The 16,993-nt window shown below is 41.6% G+C and overlaps 1 long non-coding RNA gene across 2 annotated transcripts in view; it reads right to left on the bottom strand.

The window, feature by feature from the left end:
- Positions 1-16,993, bottom strand: part of LOC143988382 (uncharacterized) — a 949,733-nt gene that overhangs the window by 55,075 nt on the left and 877,665 nt on the right. For both annotated transcript variants that reach the window (XR_013276841.1, XR_013276842.1), the window contains exon 5: positions 8,034-8,106. This is a non-coding gene — a long non-coding RNA (uncharacterized LOC143988382). The remainder of the gene's footprint in view (positions 1-8,033; positions 8,107-16,993) is intronic.

Below are 16,993 nucleotides of genomic sequence, written 5' to 3' on the forward strand. Positions count from 1 at the left end.
TATCCAGATGTAAAACACTCTAGTGTGTTAGAATAGTATTTTGCTTAGAGTAAATTGTTCAGTCTTAGTTGGCAGCCAAGCCTGTGTGCTTTTCTGGGTCAGGGTTTAAGTGACTCATGGAGGGCTGGATGACTCACAGGCAGCATCTCTGAGACCTCCCCCTACTTCTGGAAACTGGTAGAAGATTCTAGAAGAATGGAAGTGGAGATGAGGGGGAGGTGCCTTGAGTATTCTGAGGGCCCTGGCCAATCCTCAACAGATGGGTTTGCAGTGGGAAGACCCCCTCAATTTATCTGGTTCGGTCCAGCTGGGGCAGTGGAGCTAGAGTGGAAGCCTGAGATGGAGTCTAGGATGTCGGTGGTCCATGAGGGTAGCCCCCTAATCTGGGAGGTGACCTCGGGCCTGGGCTTGGGTGCGGAAGGGACCTTTTTCATGGCACACAGAGGTGTCCTGTCCAAAGGCATGGAGAAAAGTGGAGGACAGCAGGAGAACACTGCCAGGCAAATATCCAGGGAGAAAGATAGCCAGGTGTTCTGGTGAGTGTTAAAGTCAAGAGGACTGAGAGGCATGCCTGAATGGACTGGGTGCACGCAGTCTGGGATTAATGCAGATTCAGTCTGGGAGGACTGTGGAGTCTTAGCCAGGAGGGCTAGAGAAAGGGGCACCTGCAGCCAGGGGGGCTGACAGTACCTGAAGAAGTGGTGCTGGGCTCAGTAGCTACAGAAGGAAGACACTACCAAAGGGGCCCGCGATCCCTGCTTGTAACGAGAATTAATTGGCTATGGTCTGAGTGTGCTCTTGTCAGACTATCCAGACAGTGCCAGCTGGTCCTGGGAGTTTTTGTTCTGGTTCTGGTCCTGATTGTTGTTGAGAAAGAAACCAATTCACAATACAGGCATCTGCCATTTCCAGAAGTGTCAAATGGTGAAGAGGTTTTGGAGCCTGCGGCACTGAACTACAGGAGAGGGACAAGGACTGTGGTGGATAAAAATATGCAGTTTTTTATTTTTTTAAAACAGGGTTGTGCTAATTTTAAAACTTTAATGATTTAACAGGGTCACTTTAAAGCAGAGTTCCACCCAAAATTTGCAGGCTGACTGTGCCCATCAAAAGCAGCCACTGTGCCATCAAAAGCAGCCACTGTGCCATCAAACGCTGCCACTGTGCCCATCAAACACTGCCACTGTTTCCATCAAATGCTCCCACTGTGCTCATCAAATGCTGCCACTGTGCCCCATCAAATGTTTCCACTGTGTCATCAAATGCTCCCACTGTGCCTATCAAATGCTGTCACTGTGCCTATCAAATGCTGCCACTGTGCCATCAAATGCTCCCACTGTGCCATCAAATGCTCCCACTGTGCCCATCAAATGCTGCCACTGTGCCCATCAAATGCTCCCACTGTGCCCATTGAATGCTGCCACTGCCCCGCCGCCATCTACTTGGCACTTGCCCTTTCTTGGTGGGGCAGCGGGTGGGTGACGGCGGCAGGCGATGTCTTCCATACTCCTCCATGTCCTCGATGTTTTCTTCTCCTGTCCTCTCCTATGATTTGTCGCTTCAGCCAATCAGGTGACGGTTAATTGATCCGAGCACCTGATTGGAGGAGTTAGGAAGGGGAATATTCATTTGTTTTTCTAACACAGCTGGGTGAACTGCGAGTGCCAAGCATGGCGCTCACTGTTTACCTTTTTTTGACACCTATTAGAGCCTATGGTTCTAATCAAGTGCTTCAAAAACACCCCCCACTGCTGTAATTCAGGCGCCCAGTGCCCAAAGAGGGGCCGAACACCTGAATCGGGGGTGGCAGCGGTGGCCATGGATAGATTCATGCAACTCATGACTCTATTTATTGATGATAGAGGGGGTGGCTGGATAAAGGGGTCAGCGTCCATGCGCCCTTATGGACGCCTTGTCACTGAGCGGCAGCACCTAGAAGTCAATCCAAAGATTGGCTGGGATGCCAACATTGTGGGCTCCCTGGACAGATAAGTGCTCAAATAATAAAAGTCAGCATTTACAGTATTTACAGCTGCTGACTTTTATTTATTTTTTTCACCCACACTGGACCTCCTATTTTTTGACCATTATTGTGCAGCATTGAATTTTTTTTTCTCACCATAAGAACCCCTTGCAGCTTATATACAAATGCCAATGTACAAAATGGAAGAAAATAAAACCAACTTATTCAAATATTATAAATACATACAGGTTCAGATATGTTTATCTGTCATACTTATGCTTTGATTGTTAAACTTGAAAGTGAGGTTTACTAAATATTTTGTAAAAAGTGATTTCTCTTAAACAAGGCAATCTATACTAACCAAAATATGGGAGCTGTTAATGATCCTTCTGAAAATGCTAGCTTCCTGGCTACCTTTGGTTCAATATTTTAAAAGTGAATAACCTGAAACAAACATACAACTAGTGAAGTCATATTAAAATCAGACCACTTAATTTGCAAACTTGTTCCTGGTCAAAAGTACTGGATCTTTGTAAAAGTCCAACAGCTACCTTTACAAAGAGAAAGTTTAGTAATAGCAGCACCCATATTTCCCCCAAATCTCCTTTAATAAATACACACATACATGCTTAAAAAAGTGATAACAAATCTCCTAACAAATAAAAACACATTTGAAACACAAGTAATTCTGCCAAAAATATACAATACCGAGAACAACAACAATAATAATAATAATAAAACATATACAACTGCATTACAGTTTTAACCACGAAAAACTGTATATGAAGATAGTGTTACAACTTATTATTACAAAACCAAGCAGGCTGTGGCTCTGTCCCTCACACAATTAGGAGGTGTTGAAATGATTAATTGTTGAAGAAGGGTGCTGGCTTACTAAAACCCAGAAGAGCCGCTCTTAGTGCCTCTGACTGCGGCTGAACAAATGTTTGCTTTGCGCTGCACACCATTTGCATTTGACCTACATTTTTCTTCACATGTCTGATTTAGCACATTTTTACTAAATGGTGAAAATCCAATAACTGTGACCAGCCTTTACCTTGAAGTATGTCATTGAACTACACATGAAGAACTGATGATGATAAATTACGGTGACAGATTAAACAATATTCCCTGTAAGAGTTTATCTACTTAGCCAATTTTTTATTTGTATTAAATAATACTTATTTATGAACTTATATCATTTTAGGCTATCAATAAAGTGATTATAAAGGCAAAAGGCTTTCTCTGCATTAAGATAAAAAAAAAAAACCCTTCAAAAGCTGCTCCCTCCAGCTCTTACTTGAACACTGAGCCTGATCTTGCAGCAGCTCTTCTCCCCTCTCTCTCTCTCTTCTCACAGGAAATTTGGCAGCAGGGGGAGCCATTGGCTTCTGTTGCTGTAAGTGAAAGCCTGTGAGGAGGGAGCAAGGGGCAGGGCTGAGCTACAATTTGTGTGTCTACGGATGCACACAAAATCTACCAGAAACATACACTAACGTATGTTCCCCTAAAGATTTTAATCCTATTTGTATCACTCTTGTTGCTCCTCCCACTTCCCTCTGGATTCTGTTCCCTTGCAAATGCTACGCTCACCCTCTGGCTCTATTCTACACTCTCTAACTCACATCTTCAATCTCTCCCTCTCTTCTGGCATCTTCCCCAACTCTCTAAAACATGCACTTGTCAGCCCCATACTTAAAAAACCCTCATTGGACCCATCCAATCTTAACAAACTAAGCCCCATCTCCTTGCTCCCCTTCTTATCCAAACTCCTTGAATGTCTGGTCTACAACCGACTGAGCAACCACCTTGCTGATAATAGCCTTCTTGATCCCCTTCAGTCTGGATTTCATCCTTAACACTCCACAGAAACTGCTCTCCTAAAACTAACAAACAATCTACTAACGGCCAAAATCAATGGACACTACTCCTACTCCTGGACCTCTCTGCTGTCTTTGATATGGGTGACCATGCCCTTCTCCTCAAAAAACCTTTGGTCTCCGTGACTGTACTCTTCGCTGGTTCTCTTCCTGCTTATTCAGTCGCACCTTCAGCGTTACAATTCTACTTCCTTCTCTCCTCTTCCTTTCTGTTGGGATCCCCCAAGGTTCTGTTCTTGGACCTCTCCTATTTTCAATCTACATCTCCTCCTGGGTCAGCTGATAGCCTCCCATGTCTCCCAATACCACCTCTATGCTGACGACACACATATCTATTTCTCTATCCCTCAGCTCACTCCTTTAGTCTCCTCACGTATTACCAATTTACTATCAGATATCAGTCTGGATGTCACACCACCTCCTCAAACTTAATCTATCCAAAACCAAACTTATAATTTTTTCTCCCCCATATGCCTCATCCTCTGATCTCTCTGTCAAAATCAATGGCACAATTATCAGCCCATCCCCACATTCCAAGGTCCTAGGTGCAGTCCTGAACTATGAACTCTCCTTTAAGCCTCAAGTCCAATCACTGTCCAAATCTTGCTGCCTTAACCTCCGCAACATCTCCATAATACGCCCCTTTCTATCTAAGCTCTTAATTCACTCCTTGGTCATCTCTCGTCTCGACTACTGCAACTCCTTCCTCATTGGCTTACCTCTACATAGTCTATCCCGCCATCATGAATATTGCTGCCTGACTCATCCACCTTAGCAACCACTCTGTGTCTGCTACTCTTCTCTGCCAATCCCTCCACTGTCTTCCTCTCACCTAACAAATTTAATTCAAAATACTAACAACTACTTACAAAGCCATCCACAACTTTGCCTCCAGCTACATCACAGACCTAATACCAACCTAATCATTCTCTTTGTTCTTCTCAAGACCTCCTGCTCTCTAGCTCCCTCATCACCTCCTCCTATGCTCGCCATCAGGGCTTTTGCTGAGTCTCTCCAATCCTATAGAACTCCTTACCCCAATTGCTCCGATTATATCCTATAAACTCTCAAGCCTTGTACACACGGTCGGACATTCTGATGGAGAAGGTCAGATCGGATTATATTGATGGAAAATCCGATCGTGTGTGGGCTCTATCTGCCTTTTTCCGTCGGAAATTCCAACGGAAAAAATTTGAAAGCAGGATCTCAAATTTTCCAACAAAAAAAATCAGATCGGATTTTTCTGATCATTTGTAGAGAATTTTGATCGGACAAAGTGTGCAGATCAAATTACGAGACCAAAGTTATTGGCTACTAGCCTCAATGTAGTCCAGTCGTAATGAACGACATCATCACGTTCTGAACAATTGGATTTTCTGACAGCTTTGTCCGACCGTGTTTATGCAACACCAGTTTAGGACAAAATCCGTCAGAAAAAATCAGATGGAATTTGTTGGCGGAATGTTCGACCGTGTGTACAAGGCATAAGACTCCCAATAAGCACTATTAGACCCATTACATGGAGGGTCCAATGATCTGGTGAGGCATAATAAAAGCATGATGGTATGAGGTGTGTGCACACATGGAGCACTGACTGGAGGCAGGCAGCCTCTTATGCACGGAGTGTGTGGAACACTTTGTAATAAGCCCTTCCCATGCACATGGACTTTTGGCACTTTTCATTGACTTTTTTTTTATATCATGCACTTTATATTTTGCACTTTAACTGAGGGCATTATTATAGCATATGCTCTGTAATTTATATTAGTTGCATTTAGAATCACGTTGTTGGATGCTCATCCTAGATGCGCATCCATTCACTTATATTGTGAAGGTATCATTTTAATTTCAATTGGTTATATTTATTTCAGTTTGAAATGTTTTTTTTTTTATAACACCTAGCACTCACTTTAAGTTATAGTTTACTGATATGAGTGCACACAGCCTGGCTCACTATCGAATCCGCACAAGTACCTGCATCACAAGTGGCTTGCTAATGGGGCATTTGAAGAGAAGGAAGAGCCAAGATTGCCGGTGGGGGACCCCAGAAGAGGAGAATCAAGGGCGCTCTGTTCGAAACCATATTATTTTCTGAAAAAAAAGGTTTGCAACCACTCTAAAAGGTCCCCAGCCTCTAGAACTTAAAACCCATAGCATGAGAGCTCTTCAAAATGTCTAAACTGAGCAAATATAAAGGATCAGCTCGCTAAAATATAACTAATGCTGTTTTAATTATGTGGTATTTTTTATAATAGAAAATTATGTTTTCCAAGCATGAAGGCTAGGGTCACACTTGTGCGGTGGTACCGCATTTTTGCACATTGTGATTATCATTGTGATATATTAGTTGCATTTAGAATCACGTTGTTGGATGCTCATCCTAGATGCGCATCCATTCACTTATATTGTGAAGGTATCATTTTAATTTCAATTGGTTATATTTATTTCAGTTTGAAATGGTTTTTTTTTATAACACCTAGCACTCACTTTAAGTTATAGTTTACTGATATGAGTGCACACAGCCTGGCTCACGATCGAATCCGCACAAGTACCTGCATCACAAGTGGCTTGCTAATGGGGCATTTGAAGAGAAGGAAGAGCCAAGATTGCCGGTGGGGGACCCCAGAAGAGGAGAATCAAGGGCGCTCTGTTCGAAACCATATTATTTTCTGAAAAAAAAGGTTTGCAACCACTCTAAAAGGTCCCCAGCCTCTAGAACTTAAAACCCATAGCATGAGAGCTCTTCAAAATGTCTAAACTGAGCAAATATAAAGGATCAGCTCGCTAAAATATAACTAATGCTGTTTTAATTATGTGGTATTTTTTATAATAGAAAATTATGTTTTCCAAGCATGAAGGCTAGGGTCACACTTGTGCGGTGGTACCGCATTTTTGCACATTGTGATTTCATTCATTTTATCCCTGCAGGGAGCCACAATGCACAGCAAAGCACAATACAATGCCATGCACTTTGTGCCATTAAAAAAAGGTGCAGGTTCAGTTTTGATGGTGCTGGGATATGTTGACAGCTCATTAACACAACACACATTAATAAGCTTGGGAATTAACACTTCGCGTGATCCCAGCCTAAAGGTTTTATCATATAAACGTATAAGTTACATGTGCTGCATGCATTTTATTTTTTATTGTATTTGGTATGTAGGTTTATTAACAGAAATTGTTGCATGGAATTTTCCTTCTAAGAATAATGCCAGCCTCTGACCAGTCTTGTTTTTTTAGACATTAAAAAATGTGCTTAGCCAAAGCTAGCTATACACCAATAGAGTTTTTCAGAGGTGAAATCAATGTTCATTTTTGAGAAAATTCATCAATTTAATTAAATGTACTGAGAATTTATGTATGAATATTCCTACAAATTTTCATATGAACGCTGTTAAAAATGTTTCTAATGTGTGGCCAGTTTATGTGTATGTTCATGCGTGTGCAAAGTTAATTGAATTAAGGAGAATTATGGAGTGGATATTCAAAGGAGAGGAGAGAGAACCGAGCGATCACGTGATTGCCAGGAAACGCCCTCATATAAGGTAGAAATCTGCATCTTTTTTATATAACACAGACCCAGGGACACATCATTTTATTTTACAGAGGCGATTGTATGGTTATACTGTAGTTATGATAGCAGCACGAAGGGAGGGCTGGGGAGTGGACGAAGCTAACAGGCAGGGAGGAGAGGGGGAAGATGACGAGGGAGAGAGGAGAGGAGAGCCGAGGATGAAGGAGGTACGTGACCACGATGTCAGGGCTCAGCAGTCCTGATAAACTGTGGTCAGTTTCCAGGGGAGAGGGCATAGCCAGGCAGGATCAGCCAGGTATTTTAGGTTATACAGGGGGGCAAATTACACAGCACAAGCACTGTGATGTTATTTTTGCTTTAATGGAACAGGATCCTTTTTTTTTTTTTTTTTTTTTTTTTAGGTTAGCAAGCGCTTTAACCTGTATGACTTGAAATAACTCCAAATATTAATTTAGGAAATTAATTTCTACATCATAAAACAAGAGCAACTAAATGTTTTTCAGACATAGTAATATGTCACTAAGGGCAGGATGATGGAAGGAACTTACCTTGCCCGTACTTTAAAAAAAAAAAAAAAAAGTCCAAGTAAACAACAAAATATATATACTGTGTGTTTAGTATTTTAATATATTTTTATTGGCTGTCAATATCTTACCACTGAATCCTTTCTGTGTTTCCTCGCCTGACTCAGCACAGCCACTTCTAGAAAATGTGTCACAATCTTCAATCTGCAAGAGAACAATGAATGAAGAACATAGTGTACTTGTTCAGGAGGTGAAGGAGAAAACAGCAAAGATTTTTATTTATAATTAAAACAAAGCTGTGCAGTACCAAGCAGGCTACACAGTGAAGATCTCAGTGGAGCGTGCATAGCTAAGTATGCGGCTTGTCATCGGGACCCATCAAGTGCACTTACCCTCCAAGAAAAATACAGTTCAACAGGTTTGCCAGCATACTAGTTACTAAACATAGAAAAAGTGGGGATTTTATTGCAGTATAATACTTTTCTGAGTTTCAAGCTTAATTGTACTTCACAATATTATGCATCAATAGAAATACCTTTATTTTAGAAGAATGTTTGATTTTATGCAAATGTCTTTAGACTGTAGCTTGTTTTTGGTAATTGTAATTTCTGTGTAATTATCTTTCTCCTTTTTGTCTTGTAGACAGAGAAAGGCATGCCGCAGGAAGAATTTCAGAACATATTGGTTCTGAAAGGAGAAATTTAATTAGTCACACCTCTTTACACAAAATATGTTCATTGTATACAACATCTCTGTGAAAATGTTGTCATTTCAACACTTGGCTGTTAGAGTGCCATCTTTGTAGCAATACAACGCTAATGAGGTTAAGCATGCTTGGTTTAGCTGGTAAAATGTTATTCCCTTTCTCTGTCTAAATATGTGGACTGCTGAATAAAAAAATCTGCTGTATCTCTACAGCGAGTCCTTAGAGGATTCTTGCTAGCGGATTTATTTTATTATTGACAATGACATTCAGCAAAGAGAAGCCATTGCAATAGATTACTGTACACTCAATTTATTTATGCCATGCTAGTTTCTCAACAACAATCACAACTTAACACATTACAAATTTTTACCTGAACACCTAGCTTTGTTTGTGTATGTGATGCCAATGTTTATTGTGTAAAATGAACCGTTTAAAGTGCTATTCAACCCAAAAACATTTTTTTTTTAAAATGCAGCTCTCCATTCTTATATGTGATGGCTGCATTCGTTTTCGTTTTCTAGGCTTTTTTGCCCTTTTTTTTCGCCTAGTGATCCTGCCAGTAAGTCTGTTATTTTTCAACTTACTTTAATAGACAAGGCTGGCATGGATGCTTACAATGATCATCTTTTATTTATTTATGTGTAGTGGGTGCTGCTCTGCCATCCGTGGCCCCACACCTTCCGCCGGCCGTTGCCGGAATCTACACAGGCAGGCTCAATATGCTGTCAGCAGCTGCAGGGGACCTCTCCCCCTCCCTCTCCTTCTCTCACTGTATGCGAGCAGCATTCACACAGGGACACAGATGCTCTGCCCTGCTCCCTCCCCTGCTTTCTCATTGGCAGGAGCCAACACTTCTCATTGGCAGGAGCCAAAGTTAACACTTTAACAGCTAAACCAAGCATGCTTAACCTCATTAGCGTTGTATTGCTATAAAGATGGCAATCTACCAGCCAAATGTTGAAATGACAACATTTTCACAGAGATGTTGTATACAATGAACATATTTGTGTAAAGAGGTGTGACTAATTAAATATCTACTTTCAGAACCAATATGCTCTGAAATTCTTAGGAGAGACAATCAGCAAGACTCAAGCAGCAGCAAAGCATCTTGGGACATGTAGTCCCCATCACCAGTGGCCCCATAGCAATCCCTGGGGGTAGAAACTACACATCCCAGCCAGCCTACCGGGGAGGAGAGGACGAGAGGCTACCTGGGAGCTGGGGATCTCACCACGGGACAGGAGAGACCACAAAGGGAGAAGGGAAGACGGATGTGACCAGGGAGCTGCTGCTATCCATCAGGATGACCATTCTGCCACAGCTCCAGGTGTCAGTGTTACGGTCCTGCCACAGCTCCAAGAGTTGGTTGGTTGCGGACATTCCACCAGAGAGGGACCCCAGATGCATCTCTAGGTGTTCCTGAGGAGTGAGGCGTTCCGGTTGCAAGGTAGGCAGTCGGCCACTTGAAGAAGCTGTCTGCCAGGACATCTCCCTTGGGTCTTGGTCGCAGGATTGGTGAGCAGACACTTGCCCACCTTAAAGACACTGCAGGCAAACAATGTTGTCTTACCTGTGCCTACACCTGTAAAAATACTTACACCCCACTGAACAGTCATAGTATCCATCTTGCTTGCCAGGATACTGCCAGCATACTGCACATCACTTTTGTCTCCCAGGATACCTTTAAATACACTTTTCGCATCCTGCCAAATAGGACACCAAGTGCACCAACACCAAGCAAGCCGAAGATACCGGATATCTCCATAGTGAGGACTTTCCTGTTTCTTCGTCAGTTAGCAGTAATTTAGTGGTCATAGTTCTACTCACTAAGGAAGAACTCTAATGTACTGTAAACCCTAAAGTTGATCATTTAAAATATTGCCTGTTGCATTACTGGGCCTGTGGTTTCAGGATTTTAGGGAAACAGACTGACTGTTATCAAGCCAGTTATGTTTCACTCCGTGCCTGAGCACATAGGCCATACTAGAGTAATTTAAGCTGTCTTAACTGTGTTATTTGAACTTTGCATGTAGCCCTGTGCAATACTGTTATAAATCTTTTTTTTTTTTTCCACTTTTGACTACTGGGTTACCCTATTATTGTTTGTTGATTGTGGAAAGTGTCCCCGTAAACCCACTTTCTGGTTCACCACAGTTTGTGTATATTTATTACCATGCTTGCATTTACACTGTTTACTAGGTGTGCCAGAGGGGCGGGGACTGTTCTTGGGGTTGAGAGGCAGAGTACAGAACCAAACATATTCAAGTGGCTCCTTCGGGCGTGGTGCTACATATGTAAAATCTTTATACGAAAAAGAAAAAAACTTTTTGATATAACTGCTTAAACAGTGTTAGATGGAATGTATCTTTAATTTGTTGGTCATAGCTATCTAAATCTGCTAGTCTAAAGGCAATAAGAATATCAGAAAAAAAAAAAATTGTACGACAAATGATTATCTATTCATTAGTATAGTGCTTTCAACAGCCGATTCTGACTTTTCAAATGACAAAAACTGAAGGTACAGGCTAGAAAATTTTTATTGTAAGTGAACACAAAGTCCAATTTTCATTTAATTAGTAGAGTTTTTACCTGAAAAAAAATTTCATGCTCGAAAACAAAAGAATACATTACAAAACAATTCAACACATTACATGATTTCCAAAGTTGTATTTTGTCATATGAGAATTTTTATATGTTGAGTCACTTCTTCATTTTTGATATGACTAGCACGCAACAAAAAAAAAGAAGATTATTCGTCCATGCAGACCAATTTGATGCAGCGTGCGGCATATGGTCTGAGCAATGACAGGCTGATCCCCCACCCCTTCAACCTCTGCATAAATGCTGGCAACACTCATATATCTATTTCCCAAAGACAACCTCTGCATATGACGCTGAGCAGGTGCACTCAACTTTTTTGGTTGACCATGGTGAGGCCTGTACACACACACATATAGTTATATAGATATAGCTATAGATATAGCATATAGCATTTATGATTTTTACGAAGATGTCCACATTTCTATTTGAAAATCTGTTCCTAAATGTTTAACATTCTTTAGTTAGTGTGTGGCTTACGTGGCTAACATTATAACATTAATTTATAACATTTAAACCTGTATTTTAGTGCAGTACCTTTAAAAAAGTAGTCCCAATCTAAAGCAATTTTCTCTTTTGTTTGAGAAATACTGTATTTCAAGCAACATTCTAAATTCCCGCCACCACTACCTCCACTAATAATATTATTTAAAGCAGAACTCTAGCTATGAATAAGAGAATGAACATGCATTTGCTAAGCCTTAAAATGTTTTGCCCTTATAATAACCAAGCAATTAAATACCGCTGATCACTCGGATCTCAGTGCTCCTTGAGCAGGGAGCTACAGACAGTTAGTCACCAGCTCTCTGCTCTGCCCCCCCCCCCCCCCCACTCATTGGAGTGCTGAGCTGTGGAGGAGGTGGGAACAGCTGGCTCAGGCACTCGGGTGGATCCTGACCATGTGGTCATCATCTTTCTCCAGCTTGGACTGGCTGTTGGCAGAAAACGCATCTGAGGAGTGCAGGACGAACTGCACTCCTGTGATCCACAGGAGAAGTACAGCCAAACAAGCTTTGGTTGTACGTCTTCTTTAAAGAAAAAAAAAAGAGCTTTTACTGGACAAGTCACTTTCATTTTAGTACAGTCCTGCAAAGAAAGATCTCTCCTCCAGTCAAAGGCCCTCCTCTTCTAAGTTTAATGACATTTAGCATCATACCAGCTTCCTGTAAGCCCATGATGTCATAGACACACTAAGTAGGCCTGTGTTCAAAGTATTGCAACACAGAACGTTGCTCACACATTATTACATGAGTGATTCTCAGTACTGCAGTAACGACTGCCCACTGCTCCCAGCTGATACATAAGATGTAGGACCCATGATGATATTTGACTGGTCAGAAAACATCAAATTTTGTCAGGAGAGGTGCTTCTTGGATGGCAAGGTGGAAGGATTGAAGGGTAACTTGTTATAGATAGGCTGTAGGTAAAGTAGATGTAATACCAGTAAAATAAATGTAACACTGATTATAATGAAGAACCTACAACCTGTGGCATCTGTGGAAATTGTTCAGTACTGCAGTATGATCATGCTTCACCTGCACACCTTGGATCAAACAAGAGTACGTAATTTGTCTTCTAAGCATGCACTCACTGCCTGAATGGGTTTGCCTGGCTATTCTGCACTTCAAACATTTTCCACAAATGTTCCAGACAACTTCTTTACTGACACTCTTACCCTCTCCATAAAATGATTATACACCAGAGAACACAGTAATAATATAAGGGTCAGAGGAAGGAACCATTGAGTGTAGAGATGGAACAGGCATCTGACACACCTAAAAGTGTGCCCAATGCAGAACATGTTTCAGGCATAGGAGCTCCTGCAGGCAGCAAGTTTCAGTGATAAGTATTAACTCTTTACTCTGCATGGAGGACTTTCTTTAGAAGGTTTAAAAAAGTGATAGTCATTTTCAGTTTTGCTTTGTTCTCAACTTGAAAACATAGAAACCATGCAGAGAGCACTCAGAAGGATGTACGATTGTTGAGTAGCATAGGACCTTTTTAAGCCAGTGGTAAAATGGCAGATAAATAGTTGTGGAGCTTCACTTGAAGGTTGAATAGAGTTATCCAGGTCAGGTTTTTTTGTCTTATATCTGCTATTCCATGCATTCTTCAGTACAGCGTAGAAAAGGTTTGGCTTGTCGTTTGTATGAATTAAGGCTCCATACCCGACAAAGTCCTTCAAGAAGTGTTCCGCTTAAAAAAAATAAAAAATTAAAAGTCAGCAGCTACAAATACTGCAGCTGCTGACTTTTATATATATATAATAATCTGACATTTACCTGTCCCAGGGTCCAGTGATGCGGGGGATCGAAGCCCCACTCGTCTCCCCTTCTGCTTGGCGGTGCCGCCATTTTAATTGTGGGCGCCCGGCCGTGGCTTCACAGCCGGGCACGCACTGTGTATGCGAGAGCCACGCCGCGCACCGTGACTGGCCGCAGAGTCATCTGGGACCTGTCACGTGTCCCAGATGATTGACAAGAAGGAGGGGGGAGAGGCGATCTCCCTTCCTGCGCCGAGGGAAGTGACGTCAGGAGCCCAGGCACCGAAGGAGGCAGACTACGAGGGACCCCCTAGCAACAGGCATTTAGAGGTGAGTAAAACAATTTTTTTTCTCCAAATGTTTTTTATTTATTTTTTAAGCACATTAATAATTTTTTTTTTTACGTTTTATAAAATGCAAAGAACAAAGTTAAGAATTTTTCCTGTTTTTTCAAAAAGTAGTGTAGTGTGAAAAAATACAGTGGACAGTTTTTGACAAGTCTTTTGTTAAAAATATCTTTTTTTTCTTTGCTTCTTCCTTCATCTTCTCCGGGCTTCTCCTTCTCCCGCTTCCTCTTCTGCTCTTCTTCTTTCTCCTGTCTTTTTGTCCGGTGTTCTTCTTCCTCTGCTGCCGTTCCCATCGACAACCCTCCTCCAATGCTGTGTCCCGCTGATTACAGACAAATCATGTCCCGGGCGGGGACGTCACAGGCCTCCGGATGACGTCATCCGATGGTCACACCTCCATCGTTATCTAAGACATGCTTGACATCGGCACGGATAGATCAGCGGGACGCAACTTTAGAGGAGGGTCGGAGGCAGCAGAGGAAGAAGAACACCGGACAAAGAAGACTGGAGAAAGAAGAAGAGCGGAAGAAGAAGCCGGAGAAGGAGAAGCCCATAGCAGGAAGATGCGGGAGAAGATGGAGGAAGAAGTGAGAAAGAAGTAGATATTTTTAATAAAAGACTTGTCAAAAACTGTCTACTGTAAGGGTTCAATGTACCCCATAGTCATTCACATGGGGGGGAGGCCAGGATATGGGGGCCCCCTTGTTAAAGGGGTTCCATATTCCTATAAGCCCCCTTCCCGCAGACCCCTACAACCACCTGGCAAGGGTTGTTGGGAAGAGCATGGGGGCAAGGTGCTTTGGGGTGGGGGGTACAGAGCCCCCCCTGCCCCAAAGCACCCACCCCCCATGTTGAGGCCATGCCGCCTATCAGTGCCTATCCATGCTCATCCGTGCCACCTATCCATGCCCATCCACGCCGCCTATCCATGCCAATCCGTGCCATCTATCAGTGCCCATCTGTGTCGCTCATCAGTGCCACCTATCAGTGCCCATCAGGGCTGCCTATCAGTGCCACATATCGGTGCCCATCAATTCCACCTCATCAGTGCCACTTCATTGGTGCCACCTCATCAGTGCCCATAAGTGCCGCCTTATCAGTGCCCATCAGTGCAGCCCCATCAGTGCCCATCAGTGAAGGAGAAAACTTACTTATTTACAAAGTTTTGAAACTGAAACAAAGAAAAACGTTTTTTTTTTTTAATTTTCGGTCTTTTTTTATTTGTTTAGCAAAAAATAAAAACCATAGAGGTGATCAAATACCACCAAAATAAAGCTCTATTTATGGGAAAAAAAATGAAATTAATTTGGGTACAGTGTAGCATGACCGCGCAATTGTCATTCAAAGTGCGACAGCACTGAAAGCTCAAAATTGGTCTGGGCAGGAAGGTGTTTAAGTGCCCGGTACTGAAGTGGTTAATCTATCCATTCTTATAGGTGCTCCCTATGGAGGCTCTGGAAATTTAGGGTTAAGACCACAGTATATACAGAGGTCCCTTGGCATGGGCACTGCATCTTACGCATGCATTTGCAATCGTGCGCAAACAAAACCCTCAGTTTTTTTATTAAACTGTCAGACAGGGTCAATTTGACTGTTTTTGCTGTCTGGTAAGTGTGCTGGGAAATCTTTTATTTGTTTGTTTGTTGGTGATGTCCAAGCAAAAATGTCTCAAGCTGGAGATTGGTATTAACATGGTAAAATGTACTTGCTCCAACCCTGACAATTGTATTATCCTTTCCATTTAAGGTCCCTCTTTAATATCTCTGAAAAAATATCAACTCACACATAATTGTACAAAATATATATAATGTAAAAAATGCATTCACGCAAACTCTTTCGAGTAGTGCACTTTATAGTTGAAAATAACTCTTACTTGGAGTTATAAATCCACAACTGATATACAAAAGGATAAGAAATAAACATTTCACTGCTAGTAAACAAAATGGTTGAACTAAATCATACAGGCTATTGATTGAACATTACTGTTTATTCTTTACATGGCACAGTCAGACCTTTAATCCCATCAAGAAGAGCAGGGTAATATGTGTTAGGGAATATGACTCTCTAAATTTATTTCTGAACAAGCTCTTGTGAATGTATGTTTCTTTGCAGGTAAAAGGAGTCCAGCTGATACACAGATCCTCTCTCTTTACAAGCTACCCAGGCTCCAGGGGACATTGTTCATTCCCTTGGAATCTTCTAATGCAGTGCATTAGTATTATACAAGGAGGCCACCAACAAACAAAAGACACGTCTCTTATGTATTTGAAAGTACACGAATTGCTTGGGGAAAAGAAAATATCAATTCATTTACAGAAGTGATTTATGTGAAGCTAATACTTTCGATTTGCTTTCTGATACAGAAAACCCTTGTAACAGCTGAGATAAGGCGCATAATATCCTAGACATGACCAACAAATAGCATTCACTGTCTAAATGCCACAGCTAAAAGACACAAAATGATAAAGTAGAAATTTTTGGCACTTTTATGTCCTTTTTTTTACTATTTTAATAAATTCCAACTGTTAAAAAAAAAAAAAAAAGTACCTGGTACTTATAATGGGATTCCAGCTGGTTGCTTGCCAAAAGATAAATTTCAGTATCCTAAATCAGGTTACATTTTGCACTTCCATATACAAACTTAGGTTGCTTAGATAAGCAAACTGTATTTGTATTTGATCTAGATCAGGGCTCCAAATTTCAAGTCCTAAGCTACTAGCCAGGCCTTAAGAGCTACTCGCCACCAGTTACCCCACCCAATCCCTATCCTGCCCCGCCCCTAATTCCATCCCTAAACATGCCCTTGTAAATTATCTTATGAAATTACACTGTTAAATGTTTTATGCAGAATTATGTTACAAAAATAAATATTAACAACAACTTTAACAATATTAACATAAAGCATATTTCATTGATCTGACTGATAAATAAAACAAGGATAAAATAAGGATAAAATATTATAGGCACCGTACACGTCATCACTGCCTTGTTATGGAAATTTTTGATACATATAGAGTGCAGGGTTGAGAGGTGCACTACGTACAGACTGCAGGGTTGAGATGTGTGCTGCGTACCAAGCACAGTGTTGAGATGTACGCTATGTACTGAGTGCAGGGTTGAGAGTAGGGATGGGAGAACGGTTCGGCTGAAGCATAAGTTCAGGCAGAACTTTCATTG

This window comes from Lithobates pipiens, unplaced genomic scaffold (genome assembly GCF_037356315.1).
Source record: "Lithobates pipiens isolate NorthernLeopardFrog02 unplaced genomic scaffold, aLitPip1_a1.2 Scaffold_18, whole genome shotgun sequence".
Taxonomy (NCBI): Eukaryota; Metazoa; Chordata; class Amphibia; order Anura; family Ranidae; genus Lithobates; species Lithobates pipiens.